Raw genomic sequence first — 7,500 nt, forward strand, 5'->3', positions numbered from 1 at the left:
CTCTGTTTCTCTCTTCACTCTCTCACTCTCACTCTCTCTGTTTCTCTCTTCACTCTCTCTCTCTCACTCTCTCTGTTTCTCTCTTCACTCTCTCACTCTCTCTCTCTGTTTCTCTCTTCACTCTCTCTCTCACTCTCTCTCTTCTCTCTCTCTCACTCTCTCTCTGTTTCTCTCTTCACTCTCTCTCTCTCTCTCTGTTTCTCTGTTTCTCTCTTCACTCTCTCACTCTCACTCTCTCTGTTTCTCTCTGTTTCACTCTCTTCTCACTCTCTCTCTCTCTTCACTCTCTCTCTCTCTCTGTTTCTCTCTTCACTCTCTCACTCTCTCTCTGTTTCTCTCTTCACTCTCTCTCTGTTTCTCTCTCTCTCACTCTCTCTCTCTCTCTTTCTTTCTCTTCACTCTCACTCTCTCTGTTTCTCTCTTCACTCTCTCACTCTCTCTCTCTTTCTCTTCTCTCTCTCTCTCACTCTCTCTGTTTCTCTCTCTCTCTCTCTCTCTCACTCTCTCTCTGTTTCTCTCTTCACTCTCTCTCACTCTCTCTGTTTCTCACTCTCTCACTCTCTCTCTCTGTTTCTCTCTTCACTCTCTCTCTCTCTCTCTCTGTTTCTCTCTTCACTCTCTCTCTCTCTCTCTCACTCTCTCACTCTCTCTGTTTCTCTCTCTCTCACTCTCTCTCTCTCTTCACTCTCTCTCTCTCTCTCTCTGTTTCTCTCTTCACTCTCTCTCTCTCTGTTTCTCTCTGTTTCTCTCTCTCTGTTTTCTCTCTCACTCTCTCTCTCTCTTCACTCTCTCTCTCTCACTCTCTGTTTCTCTCTTCACTCTCTCTCTCACTCTCTCTCTGTTTCTCTCTTCTCTTTCTCTCTCTCTCTCTCTCTCTTTCTCTGTTTCTTCTTCACTCTCTCTCTCTCTCTGTTTCTCTCTTCACTCTCTCACTTTCTCTCTTTCACTCTCTCACTCTCTCTCTCTGTTTCTCTCTTCACTCTCTCTCTCTCACTCTCTGTTTCTCTCTCTCTGTTTGTTTCTCTCTTGTTTCTCTTCACTCTCTCTGTTTCTCTCTTCACTCTCTCTCTCTCTGTTTCTCTCTTCACTCTCTCTCACTCTCTCTGTTTCTCTCTTTCTCTCACTCTCTCTCTCTGTTTCTCTCTTCACTCTCTCACTCTCTCTGTTTCTTCTTCTGTTTCTCTCTTCACTCTCTCACTCTCTCTCTCTCTTCACTCTCTCTCTCTCTCTCTCTGTTTATCTCTCTCTCTCTCTCTCTGTTTCTCTTTCACTTCTCTCTCTCTCTCTGTTTCTCTCTTCACTTCCTCTCCTCTCTCTCTGTTTCTCTCTCTTCTGTCTCTCTCTCATGCATCATCTAAACCCACGTACTGTCACCCACTCTGTTTCTTCTTCTTCTCTCTGTTGGTTTTTTAAAGTCTTGAGCCAGTTTCTCTCTTCAACCTCGAGGAACAGATTGCTAGTTTGTTAAAGACACACTTCTCTTCTCTCTGTTGGTTTTTTCTCTCTCAGTTTCTTAAAGACACAGAGTATTTACATAATGAACTAGATCTTTAAACGTTTAACTGAAGCATCTTTGGAAAAAACCCTCTGTTCATTCTATGAAGGTGTTATGAATGTTTTCTGAAGGTTTTCTGAAGGTTTTCCTATGGCTTCTTAAAGCCTTTTAAAGGTTTCTCCAGCACCAAACCAGCGTCTACATACAGTGTTTTCTGAAGGCTTCATAAAGCCTTTTAAAGGGGGCACTTCTCCAGCACCAAACCAGCGCCTACTCTACATACAGTGTTTTCTGAAGGCTTCATAAAGCCTTTTAAAGGGGGCACTTCTCCAGCACCAAACCAGCGCCTAGTCTACATAGTGTTTTCTGAAGGCTTCATAAAGCCTTTTAAAGGGGGCACTTCTCCAGCACCAAACCAGCGTCTACATTTACATTTACATTTAAGTCATTTAGCAGACGCTCTTATCCAGAGCGACTTACACAGTGTTTTCTGAAGGCTTCTTAAAGCCTTTTAAAGGGGCACTTCTCCAGCACCAAACCAGCGTCTACATACAGTGTTTTCTGAAGGCTTCTTAAAGCCTTTTAAAGGGGCACTTCTCCAGCACCAAACCAGCGCCTAGTCTACATACAGTGTTTTCTGAAGGCTTCTTAAAGCCTTTTAAAGAGGCACTTCTCCAGCACCAAACTAGCGTCTACATACAGTGTTTTCTGAAGGCTTCTTAAAGCCTTTTAAAGGGGCACTTCTCCAGCACCAAACCAGCGCCTAGTCTACATACAGTGTTTTCTTAAGGCTTCTTAAAGCCTTTTAAAGAGGCACTTCTCCAGCACCAAACCAGCGTCTACATACAGTGTTTTCTGAAGGCTTCTTAAAGCCTTTTAAAGGGGCACTTCTCCAGCACCAAACCAGCGCCTAGTCTACATACAGTGTTTTCTGAAGGCTTCTTAAAGCCTTTTAAAGGGGCACTTCTCCAGCACCAAACCAGCGTCTACATACAGTGTTTTCTGAAGGCTTCTTAAAGCCTTTTAAAGGGGCACTTCTCCAGCACCAAACCAGCGTCTACATACAGTGTGTGAAAATACCGCGTCTCTGTGATCTGTGGTTAAAAAGTCTAGAAGCCCTTTAAAAAGGCTTTGTGACATCACAGGGTGGGTTTAAAGTTAAAAACAGTGATTTTCAAAACCGCCATTTAGTTTCGATCCCAATGGAGGGTATTTTCTTGCTCCAAACGTCACTGAGAATCTCATGGTGTTTGAAGATCACTTTTGATGATGTCATCGGGTAGAACTTAATATTTTTTTTCCGACAAAACTTTGTGACAACGCGCCGTTTTCACAAAGTAGTGGAATAGCCCTTTAAGTGGTTGTTCATCTACACTGTTCTGATTTAGAGGTCTCAGTAGAACACAGGAAGAGGGTAGATCTCTGCCCTGTCAATCATCCTCTCATCCAGTTAGCTGTCAGCTTTATCAGCCCTCATCTAGAGAGGAGGGATACCTTAGGAATGCAAACACACATTATTTAAATTGTCTACACACACCTTGTTGAAATAGTCCCGGCCCGGTGAGTGGCACCGTCTCTATGGCAACACGGCAGCAGTGATAGAGGTTGCTTCTAGTTGCTTCTTCGCATTCTCCTGAGATCTACACACACACACACACACACGCGCGCACTCACACCATGCACACACACACACACAAACTCACACCACACACGCACACGCTCACACCTAGCCTAACCTTCTCAGTCTGGAACGTCACCTGCCCTCCCTGACTCACCAGGTGGAAAATCACTGGCAGACGAGCCAAAATCCTCCCTCACAGAAATAGTCTCGGAGAACCAGACATTGGAGCAACGTTGGAGCAACGGCACAAGATCTGGGCCGGATATCAGATTCTCTCTGACATTTAGAAAGGGGAAAACAGACAGATGACTCTCCCAACGAATCACAGGCTTGGGTAGGCGGAGTTTAAAATGTGGGCGGGAGTTATGCTCATGTTTAGCGAGGGCAACAAGCGGATACAGCAGTGATGTCACCGCTGACCAGCTTCCCATTTACAATTCAACACCTCTGTCCCAACTGACGGCCAAACTTCTACAGACCTGTAAACCCGTAACGTTGGAACATTGAGGGAGGCAACCCATCTGTCACAGAGAGACTGTCACAGAGAGACTGTCACAGAGAGACTGTCCAGGGAGACTGTCACAGAGAGACTGTCACAGAAAGACTGTCACAGAGAGACTGTCACAGAGAGACTGTCACAGAGAGACTGTCCAGGGAGACTGTCACAGGGAGACTGTCACAGAAAGACTGTCACAGAGAGACTGTCCAGAGAGACTGTCACAGAGAGACTGTCACAGAGAGACTGCCCAGAGAGACTGTCACAGAAAGACTGTCACAGAGAGACTGCCCAGAGAGACTGTCACAGAGAGACTGTCACAGAGAGACTGTCACAGAGAGACTGTCACAGAAAGACTGTCACAGAAAGACTGTCACAGAGAGACTGTCCAGAGAGACTGTCACAGAGAGACTGTCACAGAGAGACTGCCCAGAGAGACTGTCACAGAAAGACTGTCACAGAGAGACTGCACAGAGAGACTGTCACAGAGAGACAGCCAAGAGAGACTGTCACAGAGAGACTGTCACAGAGAGACTGTCCAGAGAGACTGTCACAGAGAGACTGTCACAGAGAGACTGTCCAGAGAGACTGTCACAGAGAGACTGTCACAGAGAGACTGTCACAGAGAGACTGCCCAGAGAGACTGTCACTGAGAGACTGTCACAGAGAGACTGTCACAGAGAGACTGTTACAGATAGACTGTCACAGAGAGACTGTCACAGAGAGACTTCCCAGAGAGACTGTCACAGAGAGACTGTCCAGAGAGACTGTCACAGAGAGACTGTCCAGAGAGACTGTCCAGAGAGACTGTCACAGAGAGACTGCACAGAGAGACTGTCACAGAGAGACTGCCCAGAGAGACTGTCACAGAGAGACTGTCACAGAGAGACTGTCCAGAGAGACTGTCACAGAGATACTGTCACAGAGGAGACAGACAGATTTACTTTCCAAATGATATATCATTTTGTCACCACACACTTCAACCCCAAACAGTTCTCCATGTGAGACGCTGGTTGAAAATACAGTTATTATCCACTCAGTAAATGAGCAGTTTTGTAACTGTGGCGGTTATCAAAGGCAGGCTGTTGTTTCTGGACTGAGGAGAGTTGTGACGACGTGTTTGTCTTTGCGTGTGAGTCCACTCCAGAGAACTCAGCTGGGCTTCATTACTGTATTAACTAACGAGGCACTCATTTCCTCTTGGTAGGACAGTGCAGGCTAGTCATTTGGTCTGGCATGTCCCAAAACCTCTGAAACCCTCTATGCCCTGTCACTGTGAGTCTCATCCCCAGAATACAGACTACACTGTAGCCCACTAGCCTTCCACACTAGCCACTTCTACTGGTCCCCTCTGTAGCCCACTAGCCTTCCACACTAGCCACTTCTACTGGTCCCCTCTGTAGCCCACTAGCCTTCCACACTAGCCATTTCTACTGGTCCCTCTGTAGCCCACTAGCCTTCCACACTAGCCACTTCTACTGGTCCCCTCTGTAGTCCACTGGCCTTCCACACTAGCCACTTCTACTGGTCCCCTCTGTAGCCCACTAGCCTTCCACACTAGCCACTTCTACTGGTCCCCTCTGTAGCCCACTAGCCTTCCACACTAGCCACTTCTACTGGTCCCCTCTGTAGTCCACTAGCCTTCCACACTAGGCACTTCTACTGGTCCCCTCTGTAGTCCACTAGCCTTCCACACTAGCCCCTTTTATTGGTCCCCTCTGTAGCCCACTAGCCTTCCACACTAGCCACTTCCAATGGTCACCTCTGTAGCCCCCTAGACTTATACACTAGCCCCTTCTATTGGTCCCCTATGTAGGCCCCTAGACTTCTACACTAGCCCCTTCTACACTCAGCACATTTCAATCTCCACACTAGTCACTGGCCTAGACCTCTATGTATCTCCCTAGCCATCTATGTAGCTCCCTAACCCACTATATATCTCCCAAGCCATCTATGTAGCTCCCTAACCCTCTATGTAGCTCCCTATCCCTCTATTTAGCTCCCTAACCCTCTATGTAGCTCCCTAGCCCTCTATGTAGCTCCCTAACCCTCTATGTAGTTCCCTAACCCTCTATGTAGCTCCCTAACCCTCTATGTAGCTCCCTAACCCTCTGTATAGCTCCCTAACCCTCTATGTAGCTCCCTAACCCTCTATGTAGCTCCCTAACCCTCTATGTAGCTCCCTATCCCTCAATGTAGCTCCCTAGCTCCTTAGCCCTCTATGTAGCTCCCCAACCCTCTATGTAGCTCCCTATCCTCAATGTAGCTCCCTAGCTCCTTAGCCATCTATGTAGCTCCCTAAACCTCTATGTAGCTCACTAACCCTCTATGTAGCTCACTAACCCTGTATGTAGCTCCCTAACCCTCTATGTAGCTCCCTAATCCTCTATGTATCTCCCGAGCCATCTATGTAGCTCCCTAAACCTCTATGTAGCTCACTAACCCTCTATGTAGCTCACTAATCCTCTATGTAGCTCACTAACCCACTATGTAGCTCCCTATGTTATGCAGGTGAATGAGGACCCAAAAGCGACTTGGCGAAAACAGAGTCTTTAATCCAGTTAAAGGAAATAGCAATACTCCTAGACAAATCGGAGCGGTAAATAAAGCATAAAAACAATTTCACTCGTAATCACGAGAACTGACTGGAGACTCGATAATAAACTGCAGGTTGCCTCGGGAAGGCACTTGACCGTAGCAGACTCAGACACCTGCTCACCACGCAGCATCTGAGGGAAACACGACACGACAGGGCGAAACAAAGACACAGCACGGTGAACAATATACAAGGATCCGACAGGACAGAAACGGAAAACAAGGGGAGAAATAGGGACTCTAATCAGGGGAAAAGATAGGGAACAGGTGTGGGAAGACTAAATGATTGATTAGGGGAATAGGAACAGCTGGGAGCAGGAACGGAACGATAGAGAGAAGAGAGAGAGGAAGGGAGAGAGAAAAAGGGGAACGAACCTAAAAAGACCAGCAGGGGGAAAACGAACAGAAGGAAAAGCAAAATGACAAGACAATATAAGACAAAACATGACACCCTAACCCTCTATATAGCTCCCTAACCCACTATATAGCTCCCTAACCCACTATGTAGCTCCCTAACCCTCTGTATAGCTCCCTAACCCATTATGTAGTTCCCTAATCCACTATGTAGCTCCCTAACTCTCTATGTATCTCCCTAACCCTCTATATAGCTCCCTAACCCACTATGTAGCTCCCTAACCCACTATGTAGCTCCCTAACCCTCTATATAGCTCCCTAACCCACTATATAGCTCCCTAACCCAGTATGTAGCTCCCTAACCCTCTATATAGCTCCCTAACCCACTATGTAGCTCCCTAACCCACTATGTAGCTCCCTAACCCTCTATATAGCTCCCTAACCCACTATGTAGCTCCTTAACCCACTACGTAGCTCCCTAACACACTATATAGCTCCCTAACCCTCTATATAGCTCCCTAACCCACTATATAGCTCCCTAACCCACTATATAGCTCCCTAACCCACTATGTAGCTCCCTAACCCTCTATGTAGCTCCATAACCCTCTATATAGCTCCATAACCCTCTATCTAGCTCCATAGCCCTCCAAACAAGCCTCTGTGTATGAATAGAAAATGAACAGAATGTGTCTCTTACGTGCCTCTCGTTTCTTTGCCCCGTCAAAGCAGCATAAGGAAAATACAAAGGTACTGTATGGTTCCTCCTCTAGTCCTGACCTCCTCTAGTCCTGACCTCCTCCTCTAGTCCTGACCTCCTCCTAGTAGTCCTGAACTCCTCCTCTAGTCCTGACCTCCTCCTCCTCTAGTCCTGACCTCCTCCTCTAGTCCTGACCTCCTCCTCTAGTCCTGACCTCCTCCTCCTCTAGTCCTGACCTCCTC

At 46.9% G+C, this 7,500-nt stretch overlaps 1 pseudogene; it reads left to right on the plus strand.

Moving 5' to 3' along the window:
- LOC124022436 overlaps positions 1-7,500 on the plus strand; it is a 113,612-nt pseudogene that overhangs the window by 100,340 nt on the left and 5,772 nt on the right.

The sequence above is a fragment of the Oncorhynchus gorbuscha genome, unplaced genomic scaffold (assembly GCF_021184085.1).
Source record: "Oncorhynchus gorbuscha isolate QuinsamMale2020 ecotype Even-year unplaced genomic scaffold, OgorEven_v1.0 Un_scaffold_1388, whole genome shotgun sequence".
NCBI classification, from domain to species: domain Eukaryota; kingdom Metazoa; phylum Chordata; class Actinopteri; order Salmoniformes; family Salmonidae; genus Oncorhynchus; species Oncorhynchus gorbuscha.